This window comes from Macaca fascicularis, chromosome 1 (genome assembly GCF_037993035.2).
Source record: "Macaca fascicularis isolate 582-1 chromosome 1, T2T-MFA8v1.1".
NCBI lineage: Eukaryota > Metazoa > Chordata > Mammalia > Primates > Cercopithecidae > Macaca > Macaca fascicularis.
The window spans coordinates 37,446,014-37,462,963 of record NC_088375.1 but is presented as its reverse complement, the minus strand read 5'-3'; the positions used below and the strand labels follow the sequence as shown (position 1 = coordinate 37,462,963).

Here is a 16,950-nt window from a genome sequence, read left to right as displayed (position 1 = left end):
GTGAAATCCAGTCTCTACTAAAAATACAAAAATTAGCCGGGTGTGGTGGCATGCGCCTGTAGTCCCAGCTACCTGGGGGGCTGAGGCAGGAGAATTGCTTAAACCCGGGAGGCAGAGGTTGCAATGAGCCAAGATTGCGCCACTGCACTTCAGCCCGGGTAACAGAGCAAGATTTGGTTTCAAAAAAAAAAAGAAAACAACAGCAACAACAGAAAGTTATTATTTTAACATGCAATATGTTTATCATTATTTTAAATAAACAAGTACATTGAAAATTTCAAATATAGTAAACATCAATAGAGAAATCCCACATGAACAAAATCTTTTTGAGTCTTTCATAACTCAAGTGCATGAGGCGGTCTTAATACCAAAACATTTGCGAAACAATGATCTATACCTGTGGTGTGTATACACAAGTAAGATATAAGATGACATTGTGAAATAGCCAATTCTCAATTATCTTCTAACAGCAAATTTTTGTTTCACATGTATTGAGAGTGTTTTCATTCAATCACATAGTTTCATTTTGCTCAATATTTATTGGCCTCCTACTAAGTGCCAGGCATTAAGGGATAAAAGATGAAAAAAAATGACTTCATTCTGGCTCTTAGAGAGAATATTTCCCATACTTTTGCTACATTTCAGTTCTCTCATCTATATCAGATCCTATATAACAATCAACTCTGCCTGAAAGGTTAAGAAAAAGACGAGTCTGCAATATTCCTACTATCTATCCTCAACATAAAATGGACAAATAGTAAATTTAGTAAGGACCAGCAGACAAAAAAGTGGAAAATACTCAGTTATAACTCAGATCTATTACACTGTTCCAAGTAAATTCCAGAATAACCAACACTCCCATAACATAGTCTAATGTACCACTAACCTGAGAATTTAGCCTGACATGTTTCTACTTATAAAATATAAACCTCAACAACTACTTTTACAAAAACTGAGTGACTTACTGTAATCCAGGAAATCCAGAAGATACTATGTAACATTAGTACTACTTTGGCCTTTGCAGCATAGGAGGCAGAGTAAGGATAAAAGAGAACACAATGCCCCACACTGATGAAACAGAGTTAAACTTCGTAAACAAGACACCCATAGATTTTTACTTTAGGAGAGCTGAGGGCAGCAAACAGGACCAGGAATAACCAAAAGAAGGGGGGAGCCCTAAAAATAGGCCTACACTTTTGCTTACTATCTAGTTATCCTGAGTACTTTTCTAAATTAATATCAAGGAATATATCTACAAAAAGGAGTCTTACAGTTTGCAAGTCAGGATTATTTTTTGCCTAAAAGTATAAAAGTTTCACTATAGAATTTTCCCTTATACATAAGAAAGTTAATATTGGTTAACTCCAAGGAGAGGAAGTGAGGGTCCAGGATAGGAAGTAGATTTTTCAGTGTATATATTTTTCATTTTTTATTTTTTTGAAGACAGGGTCTCATTATGTTGCCCAGGCTAGTCTTGTTGAATTCCTGGGCTCAAGCAATCCTCCCACTTCAGCCTCCCAAGCAGCTGGAATTACAGCACACACCACCACGCCCAGCTTCTCCTTCTGAATTCTTTTTTTAAAGCAGACACAATGATCACTTTTTGAGGAAAACTCCAAGGAAAAAAGAAATAATTTCTTTTTGCCTTTTTTAGAAACTGCTGTTAATTTTCCATCAACTCCGTTTCCATGTTGCTTAAGAGTCCATGCAAGAACAGCTTAAGATCATTCAGTGATTATTCCTACCCATTCAGTGGCCTGAGCAGTGGGAGCTGTAGATCAGTCTTCTGAGCACTCCAGTCTTTAGTAGGAAACTGCTGAATAGGCACAGAAGGCACCTGCATGCCCTCAGACCAGTCTGCAACCTCAGGCTGAGTAGTGTTAAACTCAGGTGCTGACATAGTCCATTCACCCTAAAATTCTTCCTTGGTCACAGCCTTTTCAGCAGCAGCCTGCTCTGCTTTTTCAGTCTCTTCAGGATCTCTGTAGAAGTAGAGATCAGGCATGACCTCCCACAGGTGTTCACGGGAAATGGTGCCACACACACACAGAACTTTCCGGGCCGGCACCCACCACATCAAACCCACTGAGTGAGCTCCCTTGTTGTTGCATGGGATGGCAATGTCCACACAGCGCAAAGGAGAATCTGTGTTACACAGAGCAATGGTAGGTAGGTTAACCTAAGATGCTTCAGTGAGAGGCTGGTGGTCAAAGCACCACAAGCCGTGGCTCCCGGCAGGCTGCCTGGATCTGGTTAGTGAAGGTTCCAGGAGTGAAGCGGTCAGCAATTGGAGTGGCTCCAGTGGCAGCAGCAAACTTCAACACAGCCTTCTGGCCAGTATTTCTGGAGAATATGACGCTGACATCAGCAGGGTTTTCAAAGGTAACAATGGCATGAGCTGCCAGCAGAAGCTTCTTTCAGGTCCTCTTCAGATTTATGATGCAGATGCCATCACTTTTCCTTTTATAGATGTACTGTTCCATTTGGAAGTCAAGGCTGGTGCCACCTAAGTGGGTTCCTCCTGCGAGGAACTTAAGGACATCCTCCTCCTTCATTTGCAGGACATCTAGGCCTCTGGATATTGTAAACGTTTCCCTTTAAGTTACAATGGGAATCCAGAACAACACTGTAGGCACCCCTCTCTGGGTAGCGCGGAAAGCAAGATCATTTTCAAAAGTCTCCTTCTACATTCAATAACTTAGTCACTGAGAGGCTGTTTAAGGAAATGGAAACAATTTTTCTTTCATTGGAAGCCTTTAATGACTCCTTAATGCAGTATACTTGCTTCCTCTTTATGAATCCATCCACAGAATTTTATCAATTCTCTTTACTCCTCTGTACTATTATTGACATATCTGTCTCTTACATAAAACTGTGGAGATAGTTTATTCCTCTAATTTTTTTTTTTTTTTTTGAGACAGAGTCTTGCTCTTGTTATCCAGGCTGGAGTGCGGTGGCGCAATCTCGGCTCACTGTAACCTCCACCTCCCGGGAACAAGTGATTCCCTTGCCTCAGCCTCCTTAGTAGCTGGGATTACAGGCACGCACCACCATGCCCAACTAATTTTTGTATTTTTAATAGAGATGGGGTTTCACCATGTTGGCCAGGCTGGTCTCGATCTCCTGACCTCAGGTGATGCACCCGCCTTGGCCTCTCAAAGTGCTGGGATTATAGGCATGAGCCACCACACCTGGCCTTATTCCTCTTTATATCCCTAGTTCATGCACAGTATATAGCCACACTGAGTGCTCCAGACCTGTTTGCCAAATGACATTGATAAGTCTCAGAATCCAATTCTTAAAAGCAAACAGGCACAAATACACATATGAAGCCAGGTATTTTATACAACATGAAAAGGTTAGACATTCCTAAACAGAAAATATCTTACATGGTAACACTTAAAAAAAATAAGTATACATATGCATATATATTTTATATTTTAAAACAATCTCAAAATTAAAAAGAAATTATTTCATAAAATATTTTCACTTTTAAAATTTAGACATGAAATCATGAACGAAATGAAGCCAGTAGGGCTCGGTGGCTCACACCTGTAATACCAGCACTTTGGGAGGTCGAGGCAGGCAGATCACCTGGGGTCAGGAGTTTGAGACCACCAGCCTGGCCAACATGGTGAAACCCCGTCTCTATTAAAAATACAAAAATTGGCTGGACGTGGTGGTGCATGTCTGTAATCCCAGCTACCTGGAAGGCTGAGACAGAACTGCTTGAACCTGGAAGGAGGAGGTTGCAGTGAGCCAAGATCGCGTTACTGTACTCCCGCCCAGGCGACAGAGTGAGACTCAGTTTCAAAAAAAAAAAGAAAAGAAAAGAAAAGAAATGAAACCTATTAAGTTATGGCCAGTGCTATTACTATTATTCATCAATGATTTTTAGATATAGTTTTTAAAAAGGAAGGTGCCACAATTCCAGAAACAACTTCTACAAGCCCACTAACAACAACAAAAACTATAAATGGCTTTTTAAAAAAATCACCAAAACCCAAACTAATCAAAGATAAATCAGATTTTCTCTTTGGAAAAATATCCTTCTATTTATACAAAGGTCTTCTTTACATCATTATTGCTCTATAACATTTAATAACTTATCATACAAAAATGTAGCAACTACACACATTTTCAGAGATGATCTATTGTATAAAGGGTAGTCTAAGGAGCTTCTCTGAACCTATTCTGGTTTGGAAGCTGACTGATTCATGAACTGTTCTCTGCTCAATCAAATTCTGTTAAATTTAATTTGTCTAAGGTTTTTATTTTAATAGATGGTGTCAGAAGTGGGATCCAAACTAAAGCTTCTAGCAACTCCCAGGAACACCAAATGACAAAGCAAGGTACCCACTGGACTCATTTTGTCCACTGCTCTCTCAAAGCAGCTGGAGATTGTGGGTAAGTTCTCTCTCAGATTCTGAAGCTCCATGGGTGTGCATTTGAGCTATCCGAGTTTGAGCAAATTTCTGATCCAAATTAGGTTTGGAAGTTACAACAGAAACTGGACTGGGTCCAGGATCCAACTGTATCTAACTGTCTTGGATCTAGTTAAAGGCCTCAGAATGTCTGGCTGGTTTAGACAGAAATTAGTTTAAATGGTAATACTGAAGGGGGTAGCAATTTCAGCTTTCAGAAATTTGCAAAGATTTGTGTGTTCTAGCCCCCTTTATTTCTTTTTTCTTGCATGCTTAGAGAGGGAAAAATCATGAGCTAAGTTGACCAAGGGGATCCGAGAGCCAAAGCCACTATTCAAGGTAAAAATGGGATCCTTATTTCTAAGACCTGAGTACTATACCTTCCAGCTTATACATGCAGTATTGTTAGGTCCCAGAAGCAGCAAATGCTTACAAAAATGGTGAAATCTTACTTAAGGTAATTTAAAATCACAACGGTACATTCCAAATGAACACTGTACTTTAAGAAGTACATTTGAAAATGAGGGCTCCCAACTCAGTTCCATCTAGGGATGCCTGTTGGTGTACAGAAGCTTTTAAAAAGATTTCAATATTTTTATTGCTTTTTAAAAAAAGACTGTTTGTAGAAGGCAAATAAAAAGCTTAAGCAACTAATTGATAAGAAAAATTAAATCTGCTAACCTTTCGGCTCTGTTATTACTCTTCCCTGAAGGTGAAAAGAAAGTTATCCTAGATAGTGTTTATAAAAGGTAGACTGTCAGGTAAAGCAAGCTTCCTCCTTTTTCAGATCTATTCACGCTGAGTCCAGGTACAGAGAAGGCTTTCTTTGCCCTATTCCTTAATGGGCTCCATCCTGAATTTAGTAATTTCACCTAAGAAATAGTAGCCAGGTTAAAAAGATCACCTGTAGGCTGAGCACGGTGGCTCATGCCTGTAACTCCAGCACTCTGGGAGGCCGAGGTGGGTGGATCACCTGAGGTCAGGAGTTCGAGACCAGCCTGGCCAACATGGCAAAACCCATCTCTACTAAAAGTACAAAAAAAATTAGCCAGGTGTGGTGGCAGGCGCCTGTAATCCCAGCTACTCAAGAGGCTGAGACAGGAGAACCGGGAGGTGGAGGTTGCAGTAAGCCAAGATTGCGCCACTGCACTCCATCCAGCCTGGGTGACAAGGAGTCAGACTCCGTCTCAAAAAAAAAAGATCACCTGTGCAATTAAAATACACTTTTCTGGCATTTAGCTGGCTATTCTGAAATCCTTTTGTAAATGAAATTTACATCTATAAAGGAGATTTCCATTTGTAAATGTATATGTCTATATACATTAGAAACAGAACGTCAAAGTATAAAACTAACAAAGAAACTCTGGACTTAAACACTTGACCAAATGGACCTAACAGACTTCTACAGAATGCTATACCTAAAAATCACAGAATATACACTCTCATCTACACATGGAACATTCTCTAAGATGGACCACAAGCTCAGTCATAAAGCAAGTCTCAATACATTCTCAAAAAATGAAATCATGTCAAGCATATTATCAGACTACAGTAGAATAAAATTAGAAATCGACACCAAAAGGAACTCTCAAAACCACAAATACATGGAAACTAAACAACTCACTCCTAACTAACTTTTGGTTAAACAACAAATTAAGGCAGAAATAAAAAAATTCTTCAAAACAAATGAAAATAGAAAAACAAACACACCAAAACCTCTGGGATACAGCAAAAGCAATGTTAAGGGGAAAGTTTATAGCACTAAATGCCTACATCAAAAAGAGTCAGATATCAAATTGACAACTTAATGTTGAACTTAAAGGAACCAGAAAAACAAGAACAAACTAAACCCAAAGCTAGCAGAAAACAAAGTAACTAAGATCAGAGCAGAACTAAATTAATTGATACCATTTAAAAAAAAATACAAAGGATCAACAAAACAAAGTTAGTTCTTTGAAAGGATAAGCAAGATAGATAAACCTCTAGGTAAATTAAAAAAAAAAAAGTGAGAAGATCCTAAGAAGCATAATCAGAAATGACAAAGGTGACAGAACTCGTACCATAGAAACACAAAAGAGCCTCAGAGACTACTATGAACATCTTTATGCGCACTAAACTAGAAAAACCAGAGGAAATGGATAAATTCTTGGGAACACACAACCTCCCAAGACTGAACCAGGAAGAAGATGAAATCCTGAACAGATCAATAACGATTTACAAAATTGAATCAGTTATAAAAAAAAATCTACAAACCAAAAAAAGCCCTGGATCAGATGCATTCACAGCCAAATTATCCTAGACAAATGAAGAGCTGGTATCAATCTTACTGAAACTATTCCAAAAGATCAAGATCACACTGAATGGACAAAAGTTAGAAGCATCCCATCCCCTCTATGAACTGAAACAAGACAAGGATGTCTACTCTTACGACTCCTATTCAACATAATACTGGAAGTCCTACCCATAGGAATCAGGCAGAAAATTAAAATTTAAAAACAAAGGCATCCATATAGGAAAAGAGAAACTCAAATTATCTCTGTTCAATCCTAAAGTCCTTCAAAAAACTCCTAGATCTAAGAAAAAAACCAGTAAAGTTTCAGGATGCAAAATCAACGTACAACAGTCAGTGGCATTTCTACACACCAATAATGTTCAAGCTGAGAATCAAACAAAAAATGCAATCCCATCTATAATAGCCACATGAAAAATAAAATACCCAGGAATAAACTTAACCAGGGAGGTGAAAGATTGCTCCAAGGGGAACTACAAAACACTAATGAAAGAAATAACAGATGACACAAACAAATGGAAAAACATTCCAGGCTCACGGATTGGAAGAATCAATATTTAAATGACCATACTGCCCAAAACAATCTAAAAATTCTATTCCCATCAAATAAGCAACATCATTTTTCACAAATTAGAAAAAACAATTCTAAGATTCATATGGAACCAAAAGAGCCTGAATAGCCAAGGAAAAAGAATACAGTGGCATCACATTACCCAACTTCAAACTATACTACAAGGCTATACTAACCAAAACAGCATGTTACCAATACAAAAACAGACACGTGTATCAATGTAACAGAATAGAGAACCCAGAAATAAAGCCACACACCTATAACCAGCTGATCTTGAACAAAGCTGACAAAAGCAAAAATGGGGAAAGGATACCTATTCAATAAACGATGCTAAAAAAAAAAAAAAAAAAAAAAAAAACCTCCAAAAAAACAAAAACAAAAGAAAACTGGCTAGCGTATACAGAAGAATGAAACTGGACCCCTACCTTTCACCACATACAAAAATTAACTCAAGATGTATTAAAGACTTAAACATAAAACCTCAAACTATAAAGATCCTATTTTTAAAAAACCTAGAAAAAAACTCTTCTGCACATTGGCCTAGGCAAAGAATTTATGACTAAAACCTCAAAAGCAAATGCAACAAAACAAAAATTGATAAACAAGACTTAATTAAACTAAAAAGCTTCTGCACAGCAAAAGAATCAACAAAGTAAAGAGGTAACCTAAAGAATGGGAAAACAATATTTGCAAACTGTACATGTGACAAAGGACTAAGATCCAGAATCTACAAGGAATCATAAACAAATGAACAAGAAAATAACAAATAACTCCATTAAAAAGTGAGCAACAGACACTGCTGGTGGGAATGTAAATTAGTTCAACCCCTGTGGAAAAAGAGTATGGAGATTTCTCGAAGAACTTAGATCTATCATTAGACCCAGAATTCCCACTACTAGGTATCTACCCAAAGGAAAAGAAATCATTCTATCAAAAAGACACTACACTACTATGTTTATCACAGCACTATTCATAATAGCAAAGTCATGGAATCCACCTAAGTACCTATCAACAGTAGATTAGATAGGCTGGGAGCCTGTAATCCCAGCACTTTGGGAGGCTGAGGTGGGCAGATCACGAGGTCTGGAGTTCGAGATCAGCCTGACCAACATGGTGAAACCCATCTCTACTAAAAATACAAAAATCAGCCAGGCGTGGTGGTGCGCGCCTATAATCCCAACTACTCAGGAGGCTGAGGCAGGAGAATCGCTTGAACCCGGGAGGCAGAGGTTGCAGGGAGCCAAGATCAGGCCACTGTACTCCAGCCTGAGCGACAGAGCAAGACTCTGTCTCAAAAACAAAACAAACCAAAAAAAACAAACCAAAAAAAACCCCCAGTAGATTAGATAAAGAAAATGCGGTATGTATACACCATGGAATACTATGTAGCCATAAAAATGAATGAAATCATGTCCTTTGGAGCAACATGGATGCAGCTGGAGGCCATTATCCTAAGCAAATTAACGCAGAAACAGAAAATCAAGTATCACACGTTCTCACTTATAAGTGGGGTCTAAACAATGGGTAAATGAAGACATAAAGATGAAAACAAGATACTGTGGATTCCAAAAGTGGGAAAGGGCCAGGCACGGGTGGCTCACGCCTGTAATCCCAGCACCTTGGGAGGCCAAGGTGGGCAGATCACTTGAGCTCACAAGTTGATGACCAGCCTGGCCAACAGGATGAAACCCCACCTCTCCCCAAAATACAAAAAATTAGCCAGGTGTGGTGGCTGGTACCTGCAGTCCAAGCTACTCAGGAGGCTGAGGCAGGAGAATCGCTTAAACCTGGGAGGCGGAAGTTGCAATGAGCCTAGATCAAGCCATTGCACTCCAGCCTGGATGGCAGAGCAAGACTCCGTCTCAAAAAAAAAAAAAAGTGGGAAGTGAGGGGTAAGGGGTAAAAGTTGAAAAACTACCTACTGGGTACTATGTTCACTATTTTAGTGATAGGTTCAATAGAAGTCCAAACCTCAGCATGATACAATATACCCATGTAACGAACCTGCACATGTATCCCCCCGAAACCCAAATCTAAAATAAAAGCTAAAGCGTAGTCTAACTTCATTTATAACTAATCAGAGAAACAAACCGTATTAAAGCTGGACATTAGAAGTCAACCATACTCATGTTTTCAAGTATGTCGTCATGACCCGTTAGCAGGTTAAAACAAAACAATATGGTGGACTGGAGCTAGAATTTTATTAATGGAACTAAATAGGATTGATTTGCAAATATCAGGTGTATTGAAATTAGTGAGGGCTTTATTTTATTTTATTTTTGAGACAGAGTCTCTCTGTTGCCCAGGCTGGCGCGCAGTGGCGCGATCTCAGCTCACTGCAACCTCTGCCTCCCAGGTTCAAGTGATTCTCCTGCCTTAGCCTACCGAGTAGCTGGGATTACAGGTGCACGCCACCACGCCAAGCTAATTTTTTTGTATTTTTAGTAAAGATGGTATTTCACCATGTTGGCCAGGCTGGTCTTGAACTCCTGACCTCAAGTGATCCGCCTACCTCGGCCTCCCAAAGTGCAGGGATTACAGGTATGAGCCACCATGCCTGGCCATGAGGGCTTTTCAAAGTAAAACTTTAAAAAGTGAAACTTTTATTTCATTATATATATACACATACACATATAACACACGTCTGTTCGTTTTATTTAAAAAAATAAAAAATAAAGGTAAATGTAAAAAAACCAACCTCTGGGAACACAGAACATGGAAAATATATTTCTTACTGTAGGTGTCCTGGTCAAAAGTTCAAGAGGTTCCTAAACTTTCTCAGTTCACAGACCCCTCAGTATGCCAGTTTTTTTTTTTTTTTTAATCATGGAACCCCTAGGCCAAAAAAATACCTAACAGTTCCATTTATTAAGTAGTTAAGTTCACAACCTAATAAGTATTTTTAGCCTAACAACTTAATAGCAGTTCAAAAATATGTATAAATTAAAATAAATATTTTTATTACAAAATTACAACTACTTAATAAGATGTGTGTACCTACTAGACATTACACAAGTTCTCAAATCTTGAAATCATTTTGGACACCACCACCTTCATTTACTGCTCCAAACTGATTTTTGCATAGTACTTGCTTTTTATCACAGCAACCTCCCAAAACCTAGCGTTTGGAAGACACAGTGTCATCAAAAAAAAGGTAACACAATCTCTTGTGCAGTATCTCAAACTGGTAGTTTGAGCAGTGTCCTATAGATGTCAAATATCCCACAGCTATCCAATATTGCTGTTTCCCTTAAGATTTCTCAAATATCCCATAGTGTCCAGGTGAGTTACTACGGTGCTCCACAGTACAGCAGGTCCTCCATAGCACAGTTTCATTCAATGTCATTTCTTTACAATTTTGATTAGAAAAAAATTTTGATTCCCCACCAGGGCTACCATGTATGAGTTTGCATGTTCTCCCCACATCCGTGTGGCTTTTCTCCGTATACTCCAGTTTCCTCCCATATCACAGAGGAGAACGCATTAGGTGAACTGACATGAATTGGCATGTCTAAATGGTCCCAGTCTGAGTGAGAAAGAGTGTGTGTCTGTGTGCGCGCGCGTGTGCGTGCGTGTGCGCGTCTGTGTGTAAATGCTACCTGCGATGGAATGGCAGCCTATCTTGTGCCCTACTTGCCGGGACAGGTTCCAGCCCCCTGCCATCCTGATCTGAAATAAGTGGGTAAATAATTACCTTCACTTTTCTTGGTATTTCTTAAATGTATGTATAGGTCCCATTTATTTCAATGTTTAATATTAGAGGCATTTGGGGTCTTAGAAGTTGCAGTTTCCGAGAACTTATGGACAACATTAAGTGAGGACTTACTTCAGTGCACAGTTTAGGAATACTGGATTTAAGAAACACTGATCTAGCCTATGGCTTTACTTTGTAAATTAAGAAATAAGACTTAAGGTTACAAAGCTAGCAGAAAAACAAACATATTTATTAGGGATTTTCCTAAATTTCAATCTTCCACCAACAAAAGTATGTTTGTCTGTCTGTTTTGAGACAGAGTCTCACTCTGTCACCTAGGCTGGAGTGCAGTGGTATAATCTTGGCTCACTGCAACCTCTGCCTCTCAGGTTCAAGCGATTCTCCTGCCTCAGCCTCCCCAGTAGCTGGGATTACAGGCACCTGCCACCATGCCCAGCTAGTTTTTTATTTTTAGTAGAGGTGGGGTTTCCTTATGTTGGCCAAGCTGGTCTCAAACTCCTAATCTCAGGTGATCTGCCCGCCTCAGCCTCCCAAAGTGCTGGGATTATAGGCATGAGACACTGCACCCAACCAACAAAAGTTTTGTTTGTTTTGAGATGGAGTCTTGCTCTGTTGCCCAGGCTGGAGTGCAGTGGCACAGTCTTGGCTCGCTGCAACCTCCACCTCCCTGGTTCAAGCAATTCTCCTGCCTTGGCCTCCCGAGTAGATGGGATTACAGGCCTACTACCATGCCTTGCTAGTTTTCATATTTTTAGAAAGAAACGGGTTTCACCATGTTGGCCAGACCGGTCTCAAACTCCTGACCTCAAGTGACCCACTCGCCTCGGCCTTTCTAAGAGCTGGAATTACAGGCGTGAGTCACCAAGTCCCGGCCCTTCCATTAACAAATGTTTTGACACAGGATCTAATTATGAGATACTCTGTTGATTAAATGTGTATATCTCTAAAAATCACATTCAAAATTACATTTGTAGCACTATTTAATAGAAGAAAAAATTTACTTCAGTTTTTTTTAGAAAAAAGTTTCAAAAATTATGAAAGTAATTCTTATAATAAAACCATACAAAAATGTCTAAAGTAAAAAAGAAAAGTCATCCACTCCCTCAGGAAAAACACATGTTTAATGGTTTAATGTCTGTCCTTATAGCCCTTTTTTCTATTCACATGCAAAATGAAAACAAAACTACATTTATTTGTCTATGTGTTTTTTAAATGAATCATATTCTATAGTATAGTGCAACTTATTTTTTCACTTAATTTTATATCATGAACATTCTTCCAAGTCAATACATAATAGTAACAGCAAACACGTGAGCTTATTAATGCTTACTTAGGGCATAAGTGTTAACTCATTTAATTCTCATGGTACCCCTGTAAGATGAGAACTACTAGTATATCCAATTTATAGCTGACTTTTAGTAATTCACCAAGAGTCACAGCTAGAAAGTGGTGCAGTCAGGTTTTGAACCCAGAAGGTCCACCGCATGGTCCCAGGAGCTGAAGGATATGCTCAGCCGCTGCTCATGAAGTAAATATAGATACCCTGAAACCTGTTAACAACTGCATAGTAATTCACAGCATAAATATACTAGACTTTTAACTATTAGCCTACCAACAGACATTTAGGACATTTTAAAATTATTTATAAAAGTTATTGACATCCTGGAATAATGCTAATATAAATATTCTTAAAGAATTCCTGTGCTGTGTTAAAATTTATGTAAGATAAACTCCTAAGCAGGAAATGATTCTATCAAAGAATATATATACTTTTAATTTTGATAGGAAATGCCAAATTTCCTTCCAGAAGTTTGCTTCAATGGCATCATTTTATAGTCCTAATTACAAAGGAGAGGGTTCAGATTCATTAGTTAACATTTTTGATTCATTAAAAAAAAGGCCCATTTTGAGTTTTTAATTAATACTAAATAGACTGCCAGGTTGATCACAATTATGTTCTGATTTTACAATTATCTGACATATTAAACAAATGTAGACTTAGCAGCTGTGCAGTGGATTCTTCTCCCAGTTATGAAACCAACTATGCGTGAGATGTCACCCCTATACAACCCTCTGTTTTCTTATGTATAAAATATGGGAATTGGACTAGCTGGCCTTGAAGAATTTAAACTCCCAATGCTGAGATTAAGAAGTGACTTAAAAGCTATTACAAGCCTATAATTATAGTACTAGTATAACAGGTTAGGGTCTTAAAGTTTCTATTTCCTTTAAATTACCATAACTATTGCCAGAGCGCCCAGGCAAATCACTAAAATAGTAAATAAAGTTTCCACTTGCGGCATACTCCCAGTGGCTTTTTAATCCCAGGCTGTCATTCCCTTGCTACCTAGCAAATTTGAGCATATCTCTGGAATATATTCCCAAGAGGTGAGGTGTGCCTAGGAACTAAGAACTAGTCTTTTGTTTTGCATTTAAAATATTATCCTGGGACCATTCTTTAGTCAATTTCTTCAACTAGTATTTGTTGACTATATTACCATATGCTAGGCACTGGGTGCATAGTAGTGATTAAAGGATCTCTGCCATTATGGAACTTACAGACCAGATGAGAAAGGCAAAGAATAACTCAAAATAACCACAAATGATAACAATGAACAACAACAACAAAAAAATACTATGCAATCTGTTTTTTTTTTTTTTAAACTATAACACTAAAATTTTTTGACATGGGAAAAGTCAATAAGGAAAACTATTTCAGTTTGCCTCACATTGCAAAAATAACAATCACAATTATACACAGAGAATTAACTTTTTAAATCATCAGTTGTCTCAACAATAAAATCATCAAGATATTACTACTTTTCAGTTATGTTACTGATCATGTGGCTTGAACGTTTGTTTTACATAACTAAGAGTATAAATGACTGGAAGAATAAAGAGGACAGAACTGAGTATCCAAACAAAGTGAAAGACAAGAAATGAACTACACTTTAAGAATCTTGTTCAAACAAAAAGTATATACATAAAGAAGTAAAGTGATCCATTATAATTCATGACTTGTCAATAATTAACAAAATGTTATAAAAATACTAATGTTTTAAAAAAAACTGGCGATTATCAGCATAAGGGGCAAGTGGCATGTAAAAAGGAATAAAAATAGAATAATTTTTTTATATTTTAAAATCATGCCAAATGCCAGAGTACCTATATTAATATTTACTTTAAAATAAAACTAATCCCAGATTATCTGCAGAAATGACAGGCATTCACATAAATGATCTTCCGTATGTGTCAGTTTCCACGACTGCAAAATAAGGATATCTGCCATACATACTTCACAAGATCACTGTGAAAACTAAACAAAATAATGTATATAGAAGCACACCAAAAAATGATGTCAGTTATTTTGGACAACTTCTTTTTTGCTCCCACTATAAATTATAGCAATTTAACAAATAAAATTGATTACAGCAGGACTTCATCTCCTTTCTTCTGCTCATGATATGGTAGAGGTGTTATAAAATGGGCAAAAGACTGACAATCAGAAGCAGAAGGAAAAAATCCAAAAACTTTATAACTCATAAATTGATTGCCCCACAGAAGGTTGGTTAAGTATTAACGCTCTTACATGACACACACACAAATTAATCTCAGAAAATCAAAGAAATTCGTTCACATATGTATGAAATTTTTTACCAATAGAACTTGCCATCTCTACATACACAAAGTTCTGCTACTGAGGATGAACAGAAGAGATACAGAGATGCGCATGTATTTATCCACACATATAATGTATTCTAGCTTGAAGTTTATTTTCAGATTACAGTATCTTAAATTTAATGCAATGACAGTTCAAATGATTCAGATTTATTTTATTACATTAAATGAAATTTGTCAATTTAGCACACCGAAACTAATTATTATATGCCCATGGCTTTGAAGCAACTTCCAGCATGGGTCGAACAACTAATCCCTCAAAGTCATAATTCCATGTCATTAGCAGTGCATTTCCTTGTTTAAAAACAATATTTTAAACTAACAGATTTTTAGAATGGAGGGCAACTTTTTGTATTTTATCATTGTTTCTACAGAACTTTTCAGGTTGTTACTAGCTCTATCAAAGATAGTCTTTCTTTTAAAACTCTTCAAATACAGGGCAGGAGGTATCGTTAACATGGTAACAATAACGACTTCCCCAAATTCAAAACAAGGATCACCATCAAAACAAAACAATCAGGTGGAGTACATGGATACTGATCACTATTTCTGACAACCTGTTTTTTCCCATATGAAGGATCTGCTACTGCATTAAAACATTAAAATCTATGCCTATGTGCAACTTTCTATCTCAAAATTTAAAATCCAGGCAAATTCCAATTCATATATTGTGACATTGGATGTTGAGCGGCATTTAAAAGGCGGAGGAAAATACTGCTAACTTCCAAAACATAAAGCTTTTTAAATCTCTCCCCAAATTATCTGTGAATAAGCCGGTAGACTACCTTCAGCAACCGCTAGACTAGAGTAGATCAAAGTTTTCCCTATACTTGAGAATGTGATCCCCACCGAAAAGGAACAGAAACTGATCATCCTTGCCACTGGAGTCAGTCCCCGGAATCTCCCCAAATATGCCTGATCGCCAAATGAAGAAGGGACACTTCTCCGGGGAGCAAAGGCTAGAGGTATCTTACCTCTCTGCAGGCTAGAGGAGGGGCAGAGGAGGCGGGAGGACACTGGCAGGTAAGGAAGGAAATTCCGTCTTCAGCAGGCACTGGTGGGACCCGAAACCTAGGTCCCCCAAAAGCTTCAGAACCCAGGGAGGTTCCCCGAGGGGGACGCCAAGCAGGGCTAAAACTCTCCGCGCCCGGCCCCGCCTCTCTCGCCGCCACCGGGGACCCGGGACCGCGGACAGAGACAGTTGAGGGTGAGCGAGACTCCGCGGTCCCAGCCAGGTCCTACCGGAGCTCACCTGAGAGTGTCGCCTCCGCCCTCGGCTCCCACGGTGCATCCCGCGGGACCTGGCGGAGGGTGCAGTGACGCCGCCCCGACCGGCCCCAGGGCTGCCCGGCCTGGCCTCCCCGCTCCGGGGACGCACCGGGTGCCCGCCTCGCACCGGCTCCGGGGATCCGCCGGTCCGCTCGCAAGGAAGACGAGGCGAAAAGGCTGCCTCCCCTCCCCTAGGGCAAGCCACCCCCCGAGCTGCGGCTCTCTGCAGTTCCCTCTGGCGCAGGTCTGGCCCCGCTCCCCCGCCCGGGAGTCACTTCGGCAGGGGCGGCCCAGTCGCCATTACAGCCCAACAACTGACACGGAGGAGGAGCGGCGCCAGCGGCAGTGGCTGTGGCGGCGGCGCGAGGCAGGGCGGGAACAGTCGGGCCCAGGCAAACCTCGCGAGAACTGTCCTGAGACAGTGCCACAGAAATGCCAACCTTCGGTTAGGGCCATGTTGAGTGTGGCCGAAAGGTGGGAGCGAGATAAAACAAGGAGCGGAACCGCGAGGAAGCCATGTTTGGCGTGGCGAAGTTTAAACTCGTAGGACTCGGGAGGAGCCAAGGTATATCCGCAGAAGAGACCACCCCTGCCCTTTCCCTTTGACGCTCATTGGGCCTTTTGGCTGCGCATTTCACCCCGGGCTGAGAAAACAAGCTGGGGATTTGACAAGAATGAACTCAAAAGTCTGGAAACGGCAGCTTCTGAGAGTTTACAATGTTTCACCAATTGTCGTCCAAATAAATCGTCACCCCTGTCAGAGTAGTTGCAGCTCTGCGGTTACCCACTACTGTCACTGTGGCCGTTTTATTCGCGAGGGTTACAGTTCTGTTTAACATGCACTCTAATGACTTAAGACTCCACGCAAGTAAAACGGAGTTTCCTCCCATTAAGTATTGGCTTTGCTGTAACAGTGCTTTGAGAGGCCCTCTGTGGCCAAGATGTCTTCTCATATCTTTGTCCTTATTTCCCAATCTCCGCGTGGTGAAATCATCTGTCAAGA

At 39.6% G+C, this 16,950-nt stretch overlaps 1 protein-coding gene and 1 pseudogene across 7 annotated transcripts in view; both read right to left on the bottom strand.

Annotated features, from left to right (window-relative positions):
- CEP350 (centrosomal protein 350) overlaps positions 1 to 16,266 on the bottom strand; it is a 161,434-nt gene extending 145,168 nt beyond the window's left edge. For 5 of the 7 annotated variants that reach the window (XM_005540125.4, XM_005540127.4, XM_005540129.4 and 2 more), the window contains exon 1: positions 15,931 to 16,266. The gene's annotated coding sequence lies outside the window, so the exon portion shown is untranslated. Of the gene's footprint in view, positions 1 to 15,652 lie in introns of all 7 variants that reach the window. The other 2 variants (XM_005540126.5, XM_074027214.1) reach the window with 1 other exon arrangement.
- LOC141409282 (small ribosomal subunit protein uS2-like) lies at positions 1,777 to 2,678 on the bottom strand (annotated as a pseudogene).
- Positions 16,267 to 16,950: the final 684 nt, after the last annotated feature.